The sequence below is a fragment of the Lissotriton helveticus genome, chromosome 4_1 (assembly GCF_964261635.1).
Source record: "Lissotriton helveticus chromosome 4_1, aLisHel1.1, whole genome shotgun sequence".
In the NCBI taxonomy this organism is placed as follows: Eukaryota; Metazoa; Chordata; class Amphibia; order Caudata; family Salamandridae; genus Lissotriton; species Lissotriton helveticus.
In genome coordinates this window covers 2049817227-2049840311 of record NC_136063.1, presented here as the reverse complement: position 1 = coordinate 2049840311, position 23085 = coordinate 2049817227, and the positions used below count along the sequence as shown (strand labels likewise).

General features: G+C 47.6%; 1 protein-coding gene across 1 annotated transcript in view; it reads left to right on the top strand.

Annotated features, from left to right (window-relative positions):
* Positions 1–23085, top strand: part of CUL4B (cullin 4B) — a 945370-nt gene that overhangs the window by 853376 nt on the left and 68909 nt on the right. The window lies entirely within an intron of this gene.

Sequence of the window (23085 nt, the reverse complement as noted above, 5' to 3'; positions counted from 1 at the left end):
GTCTACTTATATGAAATCTGAACTATTGTCTAAAGAACTGGTTGGGTCTTAAATAATGCTACTTTGGGTGACGAAATTCTTCAAGTTCAAAATATTATTCTGAGCAGTCTTGGCTACAAATCTTGTTTAATCCATTCACTTTCAGGTCCTATATTCATTGTTATCCCTATTATGGGTCACTTGGTCATCCAAACTTCTGCCTGAAAATGTCTACCAGAAATATTAGTTTCCAAAGATTGTTGTCTTGCAGATCTCAGCTTCAAGTACAGTGTCCTTATCCGCGGGCATGCTTGGCTTTGTGTCTCTGGCTTTAAGCCTGAATTCCAACAGCCAAAGGGATGGGAGCTCTCCTATCCTCATAGCCTTGCTCTACTTCTCACCACACACAGTCTTGTGGCAGCGCGAAAGTTACCTACCCCGAGGCTTCCTTCTATCAGAGAAAGCTGCAAACCCAAGCATGCTGAGGATAGTCCAAGGGCACATCCATGATAAATAATACCAAGGGCAGGGGTGGAGGTGAAACGGCTAAGGGAGGCGCCCCTGCCAAGCAGTGACTTCCTCCCAGCCAAACAGTGACTTCCTCTCAACCACACTACACCTGTCAAAGGACTTCTGCAGGAGTTCCTTCCACAATGGCAAATCATCACCTCCCAACCAGTCGGTCCTGGCCATTTTAAAGCACAGTTACTGCCTGGAGCTCCCTGCCCCACCACCAGACATCCCACCACACAAACACTCCCTTACCCACAACACCAGCAGCTTCTCTAGAGAAGGTGGATGCCCTTTTCTCTCAAGGGAGCCATAGAACCAGTGCTGCCTCAACAACGCGGCAAAGGGATGTACTGCCTTTACTTCCTAATCCCCAAGAAAGACTGGTCCCTCAGGCTCATCCTAGACCTTCGACCCCCCAACAAGTACATTCTGTCGGAGCATTTAAACTTGATAATGCTCCTGGACATCTTACCACTAATGCGGCAAGGAGAAATTATGATCGCCCTCGACTTGAAGGACATCTATTTACCCATCCTGATCCACCCTGCACATAGTCACTACCTCAGAATCATTGTAAGTCGACAGCACTTTCAATTCAAGGTTCTGCCCTTCGGTGTCAACTCCACACCCAGGGTTTTCATCAAATGCCTAGCAATGGTTGCCGCTCATCTTCGGAGAAGCAATGTCTACATCTTACTGTATCTTGACAACTGGCTGATAATGAGTACAGCAAAACACAGTGTCTACTTCACAGTTCACTTTAGACCTCCTTCACAATCTGGGCTTCACCATCAATGTGAGCAAGTCCCACCTTCAGACACTACAGGTACAACCCTTCTAAGGGCAGTACTGAATTCAGTCACTGGAAAGGCTTGCCCCAGTCCCGCTTGAGTCCAAGCCTTTCAGTCCTTGCTGCCTCCTTTTCAGCCAGGTTGACAATGATGTGCCGGCATGATGGCTTCCTGTAACACCATTATTCCCCATGCCCGACTGCACATTTCCGCTCAACAGGGGTCAGAAGCGGAGGGTCTATGGGAAGATCTAGTGTTTATAAACACAAGCACCCATCGCTCTCTGCAGTCGTGGAAGAGCAACAATTTGTTGCAGGCCAGGCCTTTCCTAACCCAGTTAGGCCCAAGTGACCATCACCATGCCTCTCTCATGGGTTGGGGAGCCACATCTACAGGTCATCATTGATCAGGCTTTGTGGACTCTTTTCCAACAGGCCTTTCACATAAACTATCTGGAGTTGTTGGCCATTCACTTGGCCCTGAAGGCCTTTTTCTGCCTTGTTAGTATCAAGACAGTCCTGATCAAAAGGGACAACATGACTGCCATGCACAACCTACAGAAACGGGGCACGCACTACTCCCAGCTGTAGGGATTGGTAAAGGACATTTGGTGCTAGGCGATCCACCGCAAATGTAACCTCCTAGCTTAGAACCTTCCAGGAGCACACAGTGACTTTGAAAACCCGCTCAGCAGGCTGCAGCAACAAGTTCACGAGTGGGAACTCCATCCAGAAGTCCTGCTCCCCTATTTTCTGCATTCGGGGTTTCCCGACATAGACTTGTTTGCAACTGCCGAACTATCCAAATGCTCAAGCTTCACCTCCAGATTTCCACAGTCCATGGGCCGTGCAAAATGGAACTGGTCAGGGATATGTGCCTAGGCTTTTCTGCCTCTCCCATTCCTTCAGTTTGTGATTCAAGAGCTTTGGCAAACCTCCCTTACACTAATCATAGTGGCTTCCATGTGGGCCAGGCAACCTTGGTTCGCAATCCTGGTCATTCTCCTGGGAGGCCCGCCGCCCCAATACTCAAGCATGCTATGCCACAAAGTCTAAGAGGTTCATCCACTACTGTCTACCCAAAGAAAGTGACCCACTAAAAACAAAAGTGAAAGACATTGTTTACTAGCTTTTGCATTTGCAATGCTCAGACCTAGCTGACACATCAACTTGTTTACATTTAGCTGCAGTGGCAGCATACTTACAGAACAGGGAGCACTCTTCTCTGTTATTAAAGCTTTTATGGAAGGGCTCAAGAGGGTTATCCCTCCCATTCTTCCGTTCTACAATTTGGAGCCTGGAAGGTGGCTTTCTCATTTGCAATCACTTCCCTCAGACATGTTAGCGAGATCCAAGCGTTTAGGTTAGAGGAGCCTTTTTAAAAGATATTGTTGACAGAGTAGTCCTTAGATATATTCCAAAGTCTCTACCCAAGGTGATATTTTATTTATTTCTTAACCAGACAATCGAACTACCAGTGTTCTTCCCGTGTCAAAACTCAGTAGCAGAAAGAGTACTTCACACATTAGACATAAAGAAGGCCCTCATGTACGACCTAGATGGGACAAAACAATTTTGTAAAACCCAACAGTTATTTGTAGCCTTTTTAAAACTGCATATGGGAAGGGCCATTTCAAAAACAGGAATAGCTCGCTGGCTAGTCGGGTGCATTCACACCTGTTATGCCAAAGCCAAAAGACCACTCCCTACTCTGCCAAGGCTGCTTTCTACATGTAAAACGCCAGCTTCAATGGCTTTCCTAGGCAACATTTCAATAGCGAATTTCTGTAAAGCAGATACCTGGTTCACGCTACACACATTCACCAAACACTATTGTGTGGATGTCCTAGCGAGGCAGCAGGCCCAAGTGGGCCAGGCTGTCCTATGTACACTATTGTAATCTTCTGAAACATCCTCTGGCTAGTCACTACCTTATGAATGAACTGCTTTCCATTCTATGCTCAGCATGTGTATGTACAGCTACACATACCAGAACAGAAAATGTTCCTCTTTAATCATTTGTTTTATGGCATGTAGTGCTGAAGATTCACATGCTCCTCCCAGGAAGCCTTTGGATGTTGCAGATATTTTCTTTCTCTTTAATTTAAGCATTTTCTGTTGCATGGACATCTTTACTCATTATCGTGCTCTATCTAATTCCTCTTCTGCCATGTGGGAAAAACGATCTAACTATGGCGTAGATGGCCCTTGCTGCGCATTACCTGCAAAGGGAGGAGTCACTATACCTCATGACACGAAAGACTTCTTCAAACAAAAACAAGTTGTACATATCTGAGCCCAACATTAGATGGCAGGAATATGCACAGAATGTGAATCTACAAGAGCAGCTGCAAACAGGAAACGCAGAGAAAACAATCACCATCGTATTTTCAGCCAAACCGGTTTCGGGAATCCTTTCACTTTCTCAATGGCATCTGCTAACAATGATGATGCAACATAGACTGAATTTAAAGAGCCTGGATCTTGTAGTGCAAGAGCCATAATCTCGAGTGAGTTAATCATTGAAACAGTCAATAAGACAAAATTATTAAAACCCCTGTGGGCTGATGAAAAGTTACACTGGGTGTCCTATTGTCCTTACTCAGCTGCTCCTGGAAAACCGGTCTCCCGTTACAAAGATAGCACCATTTGGGCGCCATCACAGGTCCGCTTTCAAGCGGCAGGCTTTCTCCCGCGGCTGGGCTTAGCCGCAAACATGCCACAACAAAAGTTTAGCCCTGAAGGAAAAAGCCACACGATCTGTATTATTTGCATCCATTTCATTCAGGAGCAGCTGCAAACAGGAGACGCAGAGAAAACAATCCCCATCGTATTTTCAGCCTAACCGGTTTCGGGAATCCTTTCCCTTTCTCAATGGCATCTGCTAACAATGATGATGCAACATGCACTGAATTTAAAGAGCCTGCCTCCGTGGGCGTGGTCGCAAACAACGGCCTCCTGGATCTTGTAGTGCAAGAGCCATAATCTTGAGTGAGTTCATCATTGAAACAGTCAATAAGACAAAATTATTAAAACCCCTGTGGGCTGATGAAAAGTTACTCTGGGTGTCCTATTGTCCTTACTCAGCTGCTCCTGGAAAACCGGTCTGTGGAACAAAAGGCTGCAAGAAATGATCTATAAATTGGTTCAAAGGTTCCAAGGCCGAGCCGCACCCTGAGACGATCGGTCTGCCAGGTGGGTTTTCAAGTCTTTTGTGTACCTTGGGAAGGGTGTAGATAGTAGGAATGCGTGGTTCTTTTTGGTTACAAAATTTGTATTCTTTCTGGCTCAGGAAGCTCAGATCTAGTCCCACCGTGTGGCCCCTTTGATCAGGGTTCCCAGTTCTATCGTCAGGTCTCTTGGTGTGGGTTGGTAGCAATCAATTATTCCCAACTGTTGTTTTATTTCATAGATATATTCCTCTCTGTTTTGTACCACCAAGGCGCCCCCTTTATCCGCCGCTTTCAGGGCTATGGAATCATTTGGTTTCAGTGATGTAAGGGCTAATTGTTCTTCCTTGCTAATATTGTATGGGATGAATTTTTTAGTGTCTAACAAGCTCATAGTGTCTTCCATTATGATTTTTTCAAATGCGAGTATTCTCTCGCTCATCATGAAGGCGGCCGGTGTGAAGGTTAAAACCGGTCTAAATGAAGTTGCAGCATTGGTGGGGGGTATAGGTGTTTCTGGCAAAGTAGTATTTTAATCTGATCTTTCGGAAGAAATGCTGGAGTTCAAAACAGTGTTAGACGAAAGACCAAACCCACACTGGATACCAACTTCCTTCCTCATCACACTCCTTGAAATAGCCATCAAGAACTATTTTATATTGGATAAACAATTTTACTATCAATGCAAAGGAGTAGCCCTGGGAGCTACATATGCTCCCAGCCTAGCGAATATATTCATGGATAACTATGAGGAAGAGCATTTGTACAGTCACACCAACCGATACCTCAATAAGATCGAGATATCGAAAAGGTATATTGACGATGTGATTATGATTTGGGAGGGTGATGAAAAAGAGCTAGAAGAATTTCACGCTTGGCTGAATCATAAAAGCGACGAAATACAGTTCACCATGACAAGCAGTAAGGAGTCGACAGACTTCCTGGACCTCACTTTGAAAACAGAAGAGGGTAAACTATTCTGTGATCTTTTTCGTAAACCTTTGGAAAGAAATACCTTATTGCTGTACGGATCACACCATCCGCGACATCTGAGGGACAACTTGCCTTATAGGCAATACCTCCGGATAAGGAGAAACTGTTCACACAGAGAGGATTTCTTTAAAGAGATATTGACCAACCGCCTGAAGGACAGGGGTTACCCGAGGAACTTGTTGAAACGAGCGAAGAAACAGGCATGGTATTGCCCGCGTGAACAACTGTTGGAAGTAAGAGAAAAACCAGAAGAAACCAACAACATTGTATGTGTTACTACGTTTAACACAAGGAGCGACGATGTAAAGAAAACTATCCTCAAATACTGGAATTTGGTTGCGGGTGAACTCCAAACGACTGACAAACCAATTTTTGCTTTCAAAAGGGGAAAGAATATAAAAGACTCATTGGTGAAAGCCTATTTGGAACCATCTAGACAACCACACCTGAGGACTACGTGGGTCTTCCACCCATTACTGGACATCACAAATGTGGGAATTGTCGAGCCTGTGACCTATGTCGGGAAGAAAAGGACTTCACACATAATAACAGGACCTACACACTTCCTGATTTCACAAACTGCAATAGTACTAACCTGATATACGCCATCCGTTGTCCTTGCACTAAAATCTATGTCGGGCAGACAACGCAGAAAGTAAAAACTAGAATTCTGCAACATATAAGCCGAGTCAGGAGCAAAACACTAGGGGCACCTTTGGGGGAGCACTACATGGCACATAACCACACACCCAAGGATATGAAGTGGTGGGTACTAGAGAGAATGAATACATGCCAATCCAAGGGGTGGGTCCATTGCACGCTCCTTGAACTACAAGGAGTGTTGATGGATACACTCACTTAACTCTCTACAAAATGGACTTAATGAGGTCGAGGAAGTCCCGAGACAGATGGGACAGCTATAAACACTCTCGCTTATTTAAGGGCAACTACCCCATGTAACCACCCTATATAGTTGCCATTTGTAACAATCAAATAGGAAGAGTTGCCATTATGGCTGGGACTGGATAGTTGTAGCCAGAACTTATTTGGCTGGGACTTGATAGTGGTAGCTGTGAGAAGTTGGCCTGGTATATGATGTTCACTATTCTAGTGAGCACCTTGCACGAGTCCAAACAACCCTTATGGTGATGGTTGTAAAGTCAACCTTATAGACCAGCTATCCTAGTGGTAGCACGGACAAAAGCAGCCTTAGGCTAAACTCAAAAGGGCATGTGAAGCCAGCTGTTTTACCATATGCAATCCCCTTAATGCCAAGTGAAAGGACACCACACCGGTTGTATATCAAAATATATATGTATTTATTTCTAACACAATCCTCTGAACTCTTTATGAGGTCAGAGGCACCAACACATAACAAGATACTTAATTAAAATACAATAAGTTGCACAAAATACAGTAATGCCCTAGGGGCACTTCGAACCATATACTAAAATAGTGGTATAAGAACCACGTCACGAACAAAGGAAAGGCCTAGGGCCTGGAGAATTGCTGGGGCTACACTGTACTACCAAAGGATAGGGAGCAGGAGGCCCACGAGATGCGCGTGCAGTGTCTTTACACGCACGCGAGTTACCATAGAGTTAGAATGGGAACGAAAGAATTGGAAACTAGTTCTTTTAGTACACTTCCGGATGGACTAGGGAAAAGCTACTTGAAACTAGGACACTAGGATAGTCAATACCCACAGGAGTACCGAAATACACAGGAAGCGGGTGCATAGGTGTCAAAGTGTGTCGGGTTTCGTCGCTGATTCCTTTCGAGCCTTGGAGAAAGATGCTGCAGGCGACCAGGAGAGAAATGTCTGGTTGGATCCAAGGGCGGATCAAGGATGAAGAGTACCTGAAAGCAGAGGGGACAGAGTCTGGGTCACTAGCCAGTGACCAGGATGGAACCAGGAAGGAACCAGGCGATGTCGCGAAGCAATCATGTGATGTCGTGAAGCTTGTCTCTGCAGCCAGGTGGACCAGGAGGTGTCGACGACGACCAGGAGCTGGGCATGGACTGTCCCACAAAGGATCTCGCTGTCGGCGGTTTCGGCTTCCGGATTGGAGTCAACAAGCCTTGGCAAAGGCAACCCACGCAGAAAAGGAAGATGGCTTCTTAATCAGACCAGCAAGGTCTGATGGGCTGCTCCTTTTCAGGGGAGCAAGGGCCAGTCTGGAGCAACTAGACCAGCGGTTTCATCGTCACAGAGGCCACTAGCCAACAGGCAAGTGACGGGACAGACGCGTCGAGCAGGAAAATGCAGAAGGGCCCCACGCAGAACTCGTGGAGTGTGGAGGGCTGATCTTCGGTGCAGTTGGTGCTCGGGGCTGGGGCTTCTCAATCCCCAATGCCCAACTTCGAGAGTGCCTTAAAAGTTGCACGGAAAGCAATTCGCTGGCTTTCCAAGATGGCCGGTCCCACGTCTCTCGTCACCTCCACGGGTCTCAGCTCTGCTGTGACTGTGGATCGGGCTGTTGGATGTTGGATGTCTGGAAGTCCAGGTCTTGTCAGGCTCTGTGCTCGGGCTCCGCCAGGAGCGCCGACAAAGCAAACCGTTGACCGCTTGATGGTGCCTGCTTGTGCAGGGTGGTCACTCCTTGACCACAAGGGAGATTCTTCAGTCTTCTACGTCGAGTAGAATGTCGAAGGTCCAGAGTTTCGTTTCAGAGTTTGTCAGGATAAATCTAAAGTCTTGTGACTCAGCTCCTACCTATATACCAAATTTAGGGGCTGGATTACCTGCTAGATCCCTTCTATGGGTGGGACCCAAGAAGGGGGTGGTTACACCCCTTTCCCTTTGTCCAGTTTCGCGCCAGAGCTGGGGCTGGAGTGCCCCAGCTTCGGTTGGAACTGGACTATGCATGGGACACCTTGTGTGCCCCAGGCAGTGTCTCATTTCATTCAGCCCTCCCTGCCCCAATACACTATAGCCTGTCTGGGGTGGTGCTAGCACCTCCCGAGACAGGAAACCTATTGTCCAAGCCTCCCTCGCTGGAAGGACTCCCAGCAGCAGGAGCTCAGACTTGTGTCTGTGGCAGCAGCATCCATTTTGTGATGCTGAGGCTCTGGTTAACTTTAACCGGGATTAGTAGGAACAACATGTCTTCTCCCTCTAGAAGGGTGGAATGCTACCCCCGTCACCAGAACTGGCTAGGGGGTAGTATTCCAAAGCGTATGACACCTTACACGACATGTTTTGATAAAGCCAAACCAAAGTTAGCATTTAACCGCGAGGTTCATAAGGCACTTAAGAGTATATGGTATGGCTATATCATTGAACAGCTATAAGGACATGGTTCCGAAAGCTGCAGACAGGCTCAGCTCATGCTAGAGCACCATCTCGCATAAAACCAGGCACTCTGCCTTCAGGATTGTTAAGGCCTGCCATAGGAGTGACTTATAGGTGCATATGTGTCTATATATAAGGGTAGGTATAGGAATACTATACCTAAGCAAGGGGTGATTACACGACCTTTCCCCAGCTGAGTGATCAGCCAGTTGTGTCAGTTTGGATGGCCAGCCAGGGGTGGCAAAAGATATGCTGCAGCCCCTGGTAGGCCTTGGGTGCACCTATGCCCTGGGTACCTATAGTACACTGTACAGGGACTCACAAGAGTGACCCAAATCCCAATTGGTTATGTACCTAAAGTACATGGTGTGAATTTAGAGAGAGAACAGCAGGGCTGTGGGTCTGATTAGCAGGCCCACAGCCACATTAATTCGAAAACCAGTGAAGCTAAAAGCACAAAAGTGGGGTGACCATAGGAAAGCAGACCCTACTCTCCTACAGTAGCCAGAACATGTTTACAATGTCTAATTAATTACACTGGACACATGCGTGTAATGTATTATGAAACCAGAATGAACTGATATGTCATTGGTACTGTGTGTTTTTTAAATTGTGTATTAATCCTATTAGTTTTTTGACAATATATCAAAATGTTTTTTGACAATATATCAAATTGTATAACTGAAACGTTGATCACAGCACCTAGGATGTAGTGTACAATTTTTCAATGCGCCACAGTGCATTGACGTCAACCGCAGATAGACTTTGTTTATTCTTGGGCTGCCACTAACAAATGGTTAATTGCTGTATTCCCTCTGTACGAATCAAATACAACATGACGTACTCCCGCATATGGAGCCTACATGCATGCTCCTAAATCATATTTTGCGGGGCACAATCGCGCATGAGCAGCCACACAGAACATATGAATAATCACCCCCACTACGCATGCCGTCTGGGGTCACGTTACGCTGGTTGCTAAGCAACAGATAACACGCGAGCGCCGGCAACGTCCTCGCGCTGGCAAAACTGGTTCCAGCGAGATAGATTTTCTCACGCTGTCATTGAGAGTGGAGAAGCCGAATCGTAAGCATCCCGCGGCCAGTTGAAACGATTTCCTGGACCGAACGAACATTATTCAGACATGCTGAAACTATAGGTATGAGGTGGCTAATACCCGCAATCCCTCGCCAGCACTCGGAGTGAGTTAATAATTAGTACTAAAACTGCTCCTTACGTCCATAGATCCTACCGGATAATTGATACTACGAGCTACCGGTTCAACACCCCTTCAGAACCCTTGTGGGAACTCGTGATTCATTTAACCGAGGTAAGCGCACAAGAAACAGGCGCCTCAACTTGAACAATTTAGAGATGACTAAACTAACTGGATGTCACTCTCCAATTCTCTGTAGAACCCGGCACATAAGAAATTGTGCCAACTGTTTGACTATCTGCCAACTAGCAACACCCCTTCAGAACCCGTCTGGGGAACTCGTGATTCATTTAACCGAGGTAAGCGCATTAGAAACAGGCGCCTTTCACCTTGAACTAATTAGAGATGACTAAACTAACTGGATGTCACTCTTCAATTCCCTGCAGAACCCGGCACACAAGAAATTGTGCCAATTGTTTGACTATCTGCAAACTAGCAACTCCAAAGATAAGCCCGGCTGGGCTATTTTGGAGGTGAGTTTTTAATATAGTTTTAATATTGTCAACTACCATAATTGTTTTTAGTGCTATTTAATTTAATGCCTTTGCGAATCCAACACCTGACAATTAATCTTTAATTACCAGGCTGCCACGCCCCGCAATTCACCAGTCCTGAGGAAGACCCGCGCAGACGCCTCAAGAGCGCGACAGTAGGGTCGAAACGTCGACAACCCTTATTAGTGGACCATATTTTCAAAAGACACTGTACTTAAACTAACGAGTGTGGTGTACAGGATACTTTAGAGAATTGTATAAATACTGGTCACGTCTCCCCTTTCCTTTTTTCCCCCCAGAGCACCAAATGGCACTGTACATAATGTATGGCACAACACACTGAGCACCAATTGTCACCAAAAAAAGTCACCTCATGTATCAATGTATGAAATTGACAGCCTTTCTTATAAATGAATACCAATTTATAAAGTATATTAGCAAACTTGATAGATGGTTTGGATTCCTCTGTTTTGTAAACAAATTTGTAATGGTGTTTTGAGCGACCTATCACTATGAAGTGTGAACATAGTTGGTTTAATGAAATGAAACGTAAGTGAAGAAATCAAATACATCCGAAAGAACCAATTGTTTATTATTAATAGATTTACACAACACCCCGTCTTTGTGTCTCCTAGGACATGCTCCTCAGCTCAAAGGTGTTGTGGGGAGATTTCTACAGGTGGCCTTGCTCTTGGCTAAGAGACGGACTCGGTTCACATGGGACAGCCGGTTGAGCCCCAAGGTGGACGCCTGGTTGAAGGACATGGTGTATTGCAGGGAACAGCTGGAGACATATGCTGAGGAACTCCCACTTTCCTCACGGCCTAAGGACATTTGCGCCCCACTGCGGGAATATTTGTTGACTTGCAGTGAAATGGACTCTGAATGAGGCACACCACTGAGCGGCAGGTCTCCATGACTATTTACGGAGCCTGAACGTTTGTTGTACTATCCTCACATGCTGGGATGTGGGGGACTTTCAATATGTGGCAACCCACTGTATCTGGTTATATGTATGGTGCCTGCATCTTCCAGGGAGGGTTCCTCGCTGTCCCCGGACCCACTTTTCCGCAGTTCGCGGTTGGGTCCTCCACCGGCTTCTCTGCCCTCCACGGGGGCCCCTCAGGTTCCCAACTCGTCCGTGGATCCCCCCACCATTCCGGGGCTGGCCGCTTCCCCCTATAGCTAGACTTGGGGAGGGACGGTACAGCTTGCAGCCGTCGCCCAAAGAGGAATTGCTTTCTCCCCTGCGGCGCCCTACAGAGGCCAATGTTGCCTTTGTTCGGGCTGTTTCAATGGCCGCTGGCATTTTGCGGATGGGTGAACCTGTCACCCCATTCCCTACAGATAATCTCCTAGAAGTTCTCCACCAGGGCTCTGGTGGACGGGAGCTGTTTCTTCCTTTTGAAGCGTCGCTCCATAATTCGCTTCTGGGGTTTGGGGGTGCCCTGCCACGGGTGATCCGGTGCCTCAGCCGCTCCTGCATTGCCACCGTCCTGCTCCGCATGACCCGGTTTGCCTTTACTTCTACTCAAGGCTCTCTTCTGCAGACTGCCTTTCCGTCCTTGCCGGTGGTGGTGTTTCCTCCATTTTGGGAGGCCCGGTGGTTGGATTCCTGGGGGCCTAACATCTTCGCTTCCTCCAGTGCTTCTTGCGGGTGCTCAACACTCTTTGTGTGCTGGCTAGAGCTACCTCAAGCCTGTGGGGTTCTGTGGAGTCCTTTCTTTCTCATGTCTCCCATGAGGGTGCCCGTGCTGATCTATGGCACCATGTGTTTGATGGTCGAGAGCTGACCGCGTTTATTCTCTGTGCGGCCTTGTATGTTGCAGATGCTCTCGGCCGTGCTATGGCCGTTTCTGTGGCTCTTCGTCGCCATGTTTGGCTATGGGATGCTGTTTTTCCTGAGAATATTAGGGAGCTTCTGGTTGACCTGCCCTTTGATGGGGTCCTTTTGTTTAACACTCATGCGGACTCTGCCATTCAGCGTCTCCTTGCGGGACTCTGTCCGCCTAACCCCCCTCCCCCCACCCCTGTATGCTTGCTTGTTGCTCCTTTGGGGCTTGAAGGGAGACATTATCCCTCTTGCTCCTAGGCTCTGATGTTTTTGAGTGGGCTGTTTATATGTTCTTTGTGGTTTGATGTGCCTTTTGGGTCCCTTGATTGGCCCTTCTCTTCTGTTGGCTGCTGGTTCGGCCCCCTTTTGCCAAGTGTGTATATTTTGTCTGATTGCTAAGACGTCTGTGGTTCCTGCCACAGGTCTTATGTTGTTGTTCTCTGATGCAGGATTTTTTCCCTAAGAGTGGTTCCCATGTTTTCTTTGGGACGTCTCATACCCTATGTGGGGTACCTGTAGCTATTGTATAGCTCTGTCCTATGCTGTTTGGGTGTGGACTCCATTTTGCGGGTTCCTCACCTCTCCTGGCGTAGCTGTATTCCGCTGGTGCGGTTTCTTTGATCTTGTATGGGCGTAGCTTGCGCTGCTCCAAGTTCTGTCATTCTCAGTATCCACTGCATTGCTAGACCTGCTTTGGCATGCCGTCTGCGGCGTTGTGCTATGGTGTTTCCACCCCTTTTTAGGTCTGGCACCTGCGACGCATCGCGAAGCAATGTCGCAGCGAGACCTATAGTCAGCGAGTCTGCTTTCAAGGAGACAGGAGATGGGCACGCGCAGCATGCCGGAATCGGATCAGGTCGCGCGCGCGTTCACCATCTCCTGTCTCCCTTGAAAGCCTCCAACACACACAGCCACACCCCCCCTGCTTTTGCTTCGCGCACGCACACACACGAGCGCACACACAGACACGCACGCACACACACAAGCGCACATACACACACGAGCGCACACATACAGAGACATTAATCCTCTGTTTTGTTTTACCACCTTCTCTCTATCTGACCCTGCCTCCCTGTTAATCTCAGCCTCTTTCCTGTCATTTGTCAGGTTCCATGCCTCTTGACCTCATGCAGTCCTCCCCACCTCTGCTCCCCTGTCTTACTCCCTCTCGCAAAAACGCACGCTCGCACGAGCACGCTCTGATCTCTTTCACTCTGTCCCTTTCGTTCTCCATCACTTGCGTCTCTCTCTTTCCTTCATCCCCTGCCCCGACTCCTACACACGCCTCGGCTTCACAGGATTTCGGGCCCCCTTCTCACTCTGCAAACTCTTTGATCGATGTTGTCACTTAGGGTCTCTGAGTAACAACTTTTCTTTCGCCCCCACCCTACCTGTCTCGCCCCGTCCCATATCTTTTAGTACGTGCGTGTTTTTTTTTTTAAATCTATTGGGGAGGTGCGTGTCGAAGGCTTCCTCCACAGTAACAAATACCTCCTCCACTTTTGCTTCACACATCCTCTCCACCCCGTTCCCCACATGGCGCCCTTGTGTGCCCGCAGCGCTGTGCCCCACCTCACCATTCTCGAAGCCGGTGGAGGTCTCGCAGTCAGAGATGACCTGCTGGGGCTTCCGCTGCTTCCGCCTGGACATCTCTCTCCCGTGGGTGCCTGCTCTCGTCGCACCCAGGGTGTTCCCCGGATGCAGTGGGTGCTGCCTGAGCCGTCGGGCCGTGTTCAGTGCACTCCGCACTCTCTACTGCGAGAAGCGCTGAAAGAGGTCCCCTCCCAGCAGCCTCCTCAAGGCCCTATTGTGCACCCAAAGAGGGCAGCTAATCCCCCACCCCACCCTCCGGGGCCCTCGCTGGCAGGAGGAGGGGTGCGTTAACCTTTCCCCTCCTGACCTCCCCCAGACCAGGCAGCCGGCTGGTGATCCCCAGTTTAGATAGGTGAGATTTCTGATACAGCGACCGCGGTTCTCTGGATGGCCTCTCATGGCGGAGAGGCTGGGACACGCGCCCCTCGCTCTGCCTGCTCTGTCTGAACTCCCCTGGGCATCGTTGCCTCCCGGAGGCCGTGAGTGGTCCTCGGAGCCCTGATCCTCCGCAGTCCTTTCCTGCACGCACGGTTTGGGGGAGAGAAGCCTTGCTGCCTCAGCGCTGGACCGGTCTCTCCAACAATGTCACAAGATGACGGAGCTGAAGGTAAGAGGAAACCGAAAGCCGGGGTTTGGGCCCTTTCATGGGCCGAAGGGGAGAGAGGTGGCCCTAGTTTATTTAGTCACTCAGCGCGGCGTCACAAAGTGGAAATAATTGGATGTTCGAGGCATATGAGCTGCAGAGTGTACACTTAGCATTAGATCGCCACCTGGTGTTGGGCTCGGATGATTGCAGGTTGTTGTCTTCTTGGAAGAAGTCTTTGTAGCCACGAGATAGGTGACTCCTCCCTTGGACAATACTGCGCATGGTCATCGACTCCATCCTCAGATTGTTTTTTTCCGCCACTGGGTTCGGATGAAAGTTCTCCGCTCCGGCTAGAAAAACTTTTCCAGCAACTTCGAAGCGTAAAAACTATATCATACTCATCATCAGTGTGGTGTGATGATGCAGGAGATTGAACAGGAGAAACTCTTGGTGAAAAGTAAGGAGGAATAGTGGAGGAAGAAGGTAAAGGAGAGGAAGGGTGCATTGGCGAAGTTGCACAATCCTTTTTTTTGGCAGGAACCACAGGTAGAAGTGGTGTGTCTGCTGGTCTCTTCTTGTGAGGAATAGCTTCCTATACAAACAATATCGACATCGAATAGACTACTTTCGACACCATCAGCTACATTCCGGTGCGTCGACGCGGGCCGTTGGGCCTATCGGTGCCGTACGGCCTACGCCTCATGGACCGAACTCCATTCAAGAGATGCTTGGTATGTCGAGCAAAATTCCCTCATAGCGATCATCACAAGGTCTGCAACCTCTGTCTATCACCGGAACACGACGAGTCGACCTGCACAGCTTGTGCATCCTTCCGATCGAAGAAGACCATTCGGGATCGGAGGGCCCGTCGACACGAGATGAGGAGAACAGCCCCAGCACCGGAGGCCATCTTCGAGGAAGAGATCTTCGAAGAAGACATCTCTGAGGACGAGGCTCCACTCGCCGCCGAAGAAGATTCGCCTGCTCTCCAGATCGTGTCAGAGGTAGAGGACTCAGATGACTCGATTCCATCTCGTCAACCCGTGAGTACTCTTGCCCCTGCATCACAGACACGGCCCAAGCCAAAGGCAACGGTCAGCACTCCGCCCATGGGGCCCAGTCGAGACCGAAATATTTCCGGCTCGGCTCCGAGGAAACCGACTACGCCTTCCTGTGCCTCGGCACCGACCAAGCCACACGTGCCAGTTCCACCTCTTCCATCGGCACCGAAGCACACACATCCTTAGACACCGAAGCCAAAACCCCCTTCGGTGTCCAAAGACAAAGATCCTTCGGCACCCAAACCTAAAGATGCACCGGTGCCGAAGCCAAAAACTGTACCGGATCCGCAAAAAGCTCCGGCTCCGAAACCTTCCGGTTCCAAGAATAAGGATGGAATGCCAGCGTCCGACGCCTCAAAGCCAACGAGACCTGCTTCCACTCCAAAAACTCCAACCTCGGTACCAAAGACTCCAAGGCCTGATTCAGAGGCCCATAAACCCTCTAACAAGCCTACCAAGCCTAAATCACCTTCGGCACCGAAAAATTTGCCGCGGGACTCTGTAACGCCTCCTACAGCAAAAAACACAAAACAACCCCTATCGGCACCGAAAAAATCGACGCCGAAGAAGGTTGTAGAGGAAGAAGAACTGTTTAGACCAGATCCTAAACAAAAGAAAGTCTATATCAACCCAAAAACTGGACATGTGGAAGCTATTCCTCACAAGAAGAGACCAGCAGACACACCACTTCTACCTGTGGTTCCTGCCAAAAAGAAGGATTGTGCAACTTCGCCAATGCACCCTTCCTCTCCTTTGCCTTCTTCCTCCCCTATTTCTCCTTACTTTTCACCAAGAGTTTCTCCTGTTCAATCTCCTGCATCATCACACCACACTGATGATGAGTATGATATAGTTTAGATAGATACTTTATTGTGCATGGTTATTTAAAACCTTTACAATATAGAGAAAAGAAAATTCAATTTATAAAACATAAGTCAAATTTAAACATGTTAAAACAAAAGTTCCGTCCATAAAACAAAAAGCAAAATGCATTGTGAGATACCAATAACACGATTAAAAGAAACTTAACATCTTGTTGAACGGTCTATTTATCGTAAAAAAGTTTTTTAAAAAATAGGTTCTTCATCAATGCCGGCCAAAGGGAGGTATAATAAAGTGCCAATATTAAATTATGATAACAGTTCGGAATGTCCCTATTGTGTAATTGATGGTGGTCGATATATGGGAGAGTCAGCATGTCACTCTAGTGGTTGGTCATCAGGGGTACCATGGGGTTCATCCTTTAGACTTTTTACGGTACTAGTAGATTTGTTCGGTTTCCTTCAAAGTTTTAAAGCGGGCCTCCGCTTTTTCAAGAAATGTTACCGTTCTGCAGCTCAGTTGGATATCGTCTCCTTTAAAGCAGGCAAGCACTGCTTGCCTGCAGGTTCATATCTTGCGAATGTTGAAAAGTGGTCGCAGGAAGACGCGTCGATCTTGGGCGAGCTTGGTGCAGGTAGTGATCAAATGGACTATGTTTTCCTTGCCATTCCCACAGAGATGGCATGTTGTTGGTAAGTGTGGCCGTAACCATGGAGGTAAGTGGGCCGCTGATGGCGAAATTTCAGGAACTTCTCTTTTATTTTTTTAGTGAAACCTATCTGAAGATAGGTTTGAGGCAAGGACGTAGTGTACGATTGAAGTGTAAGCCAGCCGTGAGCCCGCTCTGATAGGGTGGCTTTGTCCTGCAACAGTGATTCCTTCCGGACTGTCTTGTTGACCACCTTTTTAAAGACTGCTGTAGAGCCTGGAAGTTCCCAGAGTTGCTGTAAGCCGAGGTCCTCAATAGCGGCCTCCAGGTACCGCCTTGCCAAGCATGTTTCTTTATTTTGAAGTTCCTTTCACAGGAGAGCATTTAGGGTATTCGGGTTTCCCCTGATTATTTTATGGCAGGTTTTTATGTACGCTCCTTTGCGTGCCAGCTCTTCTTTTTGTAACCTGAGCTCTAATCTCATTTGGGCAGGCGATGAATACCTTGGGAGGCGGAAGATCATACGTAGTGCTTTTGCCACTGTTCTGTCTATTAAAGGAGCATCCCTCCCTCTCATAGATTCACTGCCATAAGTAATGGCTGGGATTAACTTGGCCTGTATCACCTTTATAAGCGGAAGTAAGCTTGGGCCAGAAACCGTGTTTTTTAAGTTTCTATGGCTTGCTGCAATGGTTAGTCCTCCTTTTTATGGCTTCACACTGCGGCATGAAATTTCCCTTGTGGTCAATGATGACTCCCAGATATCGATATTCACAGACCATTTCTAGCTTTCTAGATGACAAGAGCCAGTTTCGTGTTGGTTTCTTTTTGGAAAGGTTAATGCACATAACTTTTGATTTCTCGTGGTTGATGGTAAGCATGTTCGCCGCGGAGTATCTTGAGGTAATGTCCAGCAGCCGCTGGAGGCCAACAGGGGTCCGGCTGATGAGTAGCAAGTCATCAGCGTAGAATAAATTAGAGATCTGTGAGCCCCCTAGCTTTGGGGCGTGCGAATTGCATTCATTCAACAACGTAGGTAGCTCTCCCATAAAAAGATTAAAAAGTGTTGGGGCAAGTACACAGCCCTGTTTTACTCCTGTGTGTGTTGGGATCTTTTTTGTAAGATTGTCACCAGTGCCCAGCCTAACTTACACCCATGTCTCGCTGTGTAGAAGAATTAGTTGGTTTAAAAGCAGCGGAGGAATGTTCAGCTTCTGTAACTTTTCCCACAATAGGTTTCTGTTGACATGATCAAAAGCTGAGCTATAGTCAATATAACACAGGTAGAGTGGATGGTTCGCTTCTAGGGCTGCATCAATTAATAAAGAAAGTGCTAGAATATTAGTAGAGGTGCCCATACCTTTGCAAAAACCTGTTTGGTTGTATGGGATTGCTGAAACATCGGCTGCCCAAGATGATAATTCTTCTAGAAGCAGACCCTCAAAATATTCTGCCTCATTGTCGAGCAGGGCCACTTGCCGATGGTTTTTTGGGTCGCTTTGGTCTCCCTTTTTAAAGATAGGAGAGATAATGGCTCCCCTCCATGATGATGGAATTAGTGATGTCTGTAGAATCTTGACGAACATTAGTTTAAGGGCGGCTGCCCAATAATCCGGATCTTGCTTGAACAGTAACGGGGGTATCCCGTTTGGTCCCGGGGCCCCCTCGCGTCTTCCCTTTGAGATTCTATTACAGATCAGTACACACTTAATTACAATTGTCTGGTCTAGCTGCTGGAGGTCGAGGCATTCACGACGTGGTGTTAATCGATCCTCTGTGTCGTTTGTGAGTTTGAACATTCCTTGGATGTTAGTGTCAATACAATTGAAGTGCGAGCTAAGAAAGGTTACCCAGTCATCTTCTAGAACATGGGAATTGATACCTTGACTCCGCACCATAGACAAATTATTGATCTTTCTCCAGAATTGGGCGCTGTTGTTAGATTTGGCGTCATGTAAGAGTTTGGCCCACAGGGACTCTTCTGCTTCACGCTGAAGTCGCCAGACCAGCCTCCTGCGGTCACGTTTTAACAACCTCAGTTCATCCTTGGCGGCAGGGTCTATCCTTGCCCTTTGTAACTTTTGGCCAATAAGAGTTTTTAGATTTTTTAGATGAACGTTGTTTGTAAAGGTGTGATTATGATACCGCGTTTGATTTGCAGCATTGCACCCTCCTTCGAGCTGGTTTTTCCTCTGTCTTTTTCCCATATTATTGCGTAATGTTTATGCAAATTTCTTCCAGCTGACGATTGGGTCAGTTGTTTCATTTTGGGCTTCGCCAAGTACTTGCTTGGCATGGAGCAAGAGGCCCGGAGGATCATCTGTTCTGCACTTTAACCGCCTATCATTTCCTGTGTAAACTAGTTCATGCCCAATAGCACATTCTGGACTTAGTATTGTGAAGGCCTCTAGTGTCACTTCTTGTGGTAAGTGATCGCTGTAGTCAAGTAAACCGATGTGGAAATTAGTTGTTGATTGAGACAAGTTACCAGAGAGGAAGGTGAAATCAGTTGTTGAACTGGTCGTTGTACTGTGAAATGTTGCCGCTTGGGGACGATCCCCTGGGAATCTCCCATTGAGCGCTCGAAGACCTAGTTCTTCAAGTGTTGCTAAAAGTTGCTGCACTGCTTTTGTGCTTCTTCCCCCTGAAGAATTGTCCTGAGAATATTGTTCCAATGCAAATGGATCCTCATTGGTACTGACTTCTGTGGCCGTTTTATTGAGCATGTTCTGATTAAAGTCGCCACTAACGATCAGACTATTTGTATTCTCTGCGATTAATAACTTTGAGCTCTTCTTTCAATTGCTGGGAACCTTGCTTCTTGCCTCGGGAATGTAGGTAAAGCTTTATTAGAATTATTTCCTCTATCTTTCCCTGTTCTCGAGTGGAGATTCGTAGTGCTTGCATTGCGTTCGGAGGGTCTAAATTGTATGGTAGCGGCACAACTGTGCGCGTGCTTCTTAATGAACTATAAGTAACCAGGCCTCCTTTTTTTGTGGCCAAATCTTGCGAACTGGGTTGGAGGGATAAAGTTTCGGGTAAAGCCTGGAAGTGGTGGAGGAGAGTCTGACCAAGTTTCTTGCAGCGATATGAGGTCAAAGGTTTGCATATAAAGTTTTAGTTCCGGATCCATAAGCTTATCCCCTAGGCCGTTGATCTTCCAGGAGCAGAATTAAAAAAAAAAATTGTGGTTTCCCAGTTACGGATTTGTCATGTCAGTGATTTTCCGGTTTGTTGTTTATGGTCCTGGACACCCATGTCCAGTCTAGATTAGTTGCCTCTTTCGGAGCATATTGTTTTCTAACCCCTTGTATTTTTAATTCTAGACTGTCTGGGGTTTTGCTGCGAGCCCCTCGCAGTACAGAGAGCGGTTGAGGGTCCTGGATAGCCTGATTTTGCGCATTCCGTTGAAAGAAGTCACATGCCAAGGGATCTGGGTATCTAGGTTTTACAAATGGGCGAAGTATTATGCCCCAGTTAGTAAGCTTCGCTTGTTCATTAAGCACACTCTCAGCCAACTCTATTGAGGCCCATACTGTTTTAGTAACTTCCACCCCTGGATGTTCCGGTGAGACTATGAATTCCACTGACTCCAGATCGTTGGTGGATATGTTTGTTAAACTGTCAATGGATTTTAGCAAGCGTAGTATGTTGCCCTTGTTTAGGATATCAAAAACGCCTCTTGAAGTGTATTCCGGGATCAATAAGATTATGGGTTTACCTAAATGCACCTTATTCCTGTTAGGGTCGCTCTGTGAGGTTGTGGGGGTGGTCTCGACCCTAATGGGTTCTTCTACTGGCTTTCTCTGGTCAGGGGCCTTTGGTTCATCTGCTCCTATTAAGGCCTGGTTTGGTGAACTTTCTATTAGTGTGGCTTCTGGGGGATGATCTAATTGAGCCCTATTGCCTATATTAGGAGGAGGTTTTTTATTTCTTGTTTCGCTCCAATTGGTGATAACTTCTTCCCCACGTTTGTTCAGATCCTCGCTAGTGCAAGATATTGTAACTTTTGCACCACTCTTCAGGGCAGGGCCGTCAGCTTTTGTTAGAGTCGTCATGTTGGAAGTATTTATTTTCCGATACTTTTTTCTTCGGATCGTGTGCCACTGTTCCTGGTTGGGGAAGGGGCATGAGTCCAGATCCGGGTCTCTTTCAGGGCTCATTAGAACCGATTTGTCAAGCATTGGGTCTGGAAGCAAAATGGATACTTGGTTGCTTTTGACTTTACCTTCACCCCGGGTGTTTAGCGTTTGCTTACGGTCCTTCCTCCTTTGTTTTCGGCCCCGCTTGGGGGAGTACCCATGTTCCGGCGGGTCATCCTTTTGGTTGGATTCCCGAGTGGCTACTAGGTCAGTATTTGTTAATGATAGGAGATCTCCTTCCCTGGTGTGTCCTTGTGCTCTTGGAAGCATTGTGTTTTCCTTCTCCCTTGCCCTCTTTTCTTTTTGTACTTGGGGGAAGAGCACCTCAGTTGGGGACAGAGTTCCCTTGCCGTTTATTTTCCGTGCACTGTTATTCTTCTCAAGTTGACCCGTTGGAGGACTGTTTTCTTTTATAGCCTCCCTGATACCTATAAGGAGGTTATCTATTGTTGCGGGGAGTGTAGCCAACTTATCCACAATTGCTATGCCAGGACAGTTTGATTGTATGAATGCTGTCTCCGCTTGTGCCCTTTTAACCAGACTGTTCAATTCAGCTAACTTATTATCAATGTTGGAGACCAAGACTGATAATGAGTGTAGAACTGTTAGCTGGAGGTTCATTTTGTCCGATTGGTATTGGATAGCATTCACGGACAGTTGCATTGTGTGCAGGAGAGATTCCCATATATCTTCCTTAGCTTGCGGTGTTATAGTCGTGGTGCTGGGTTGTGAGGCGTTGTGATTTGGGCCTGTTGCTATTTCTTTTGGAACTGTATGAGGCGGTGTAGTGTAAAAGGCAACCAACTCCTCCCACTCTTCTTGCGTCGGGTACGAGATCTCTGGGTCCATAGCTTTTTGTGGGATGGGGGCTGAGCTGACCAGTGCTCGAAGGTGGCCTCGGGGGGGAGTTAGAGGTTGCTCGAATTGTGCTGGATAACGGACTTGTGCCGGAGGAGAGCTCTCCGGCAAAAGACAGCCCCTTTATTTTGTCATCTTGGTTAGAGATCGTGCGTATGCGCTTGCTAAATTTTGATTGCTCTTTCCTAAGATCTTGTAATGAGGGTGTTTTTTTCTCACTCATAAGATCCTGTGGTAGACCGGGGGTGCCATGTCCTGCCGTTGTTCCAGGACCCAAGTTCCACGGATTCGGGTTACTTAGTATACTGGGTACTGATACTGGTGTTGCAAGGGCATCTTGTACATCAGGTACATCAGGTATGTTGGACACCTTAGGAGCCTTTTGTGTCCCTGGATTTTCCTCAGAATCACTGGCGATGTTGCGCCAGTCTTCTGGGAATGATTTTACTCCGATTGGTTTAGTGGTGTCCTTCAGGGTCCAGTTTGTTGTAGATCCGGTGCTCAGGGCACTCTGGGTGGAGTCTTGCTGCTTGCTCTTATATGCCTTTGTTTTTAATTCTTGCACCTGGGCCGGAATTAGGTCCGGGTCAAAATCGGGGGCCCGCTTTCTGATGGTCAAAGAGGTTGTGGAGGTCACCCCTCTTTGGAACTCACTGTAGTTTTCACAGTGATTTTCAGTCTGTGTAGTGAGAAGGCTTTCCCTGTCATCGCTGTCTTCTTTTTCTCTTACTTCGCCGTCTTCGTCGTCCATCGCCTCTGGAGGAGGCTTTCTCTTCAACCCTCTCATTGGCTCTTTTGTTAACTCTATCTGAAACTCTTGTTCCGATGCGTAGGAGACCGGTAATATCGGAATTGGCAGGTTGTTGACCTTCCCAGTGTTCAAGCAAAGGACCGCGCCTGTGTCCTTTATGAATGAGAATTTTGAGTACATTTTGGGTTGGAAGCTTGACGCTTTAAGGTTTCGTGAGAGCTCAGGGCTTGGATGACCTGGGAGAAAGAGGGTCAGGGGGATCAGCCGCTCGTTTCCCCCTCCTCCTTCTTTTTCACCTTCCACTCCCCCGTTCTTCAGTTCGTCTTTGCCAGTGTTCAT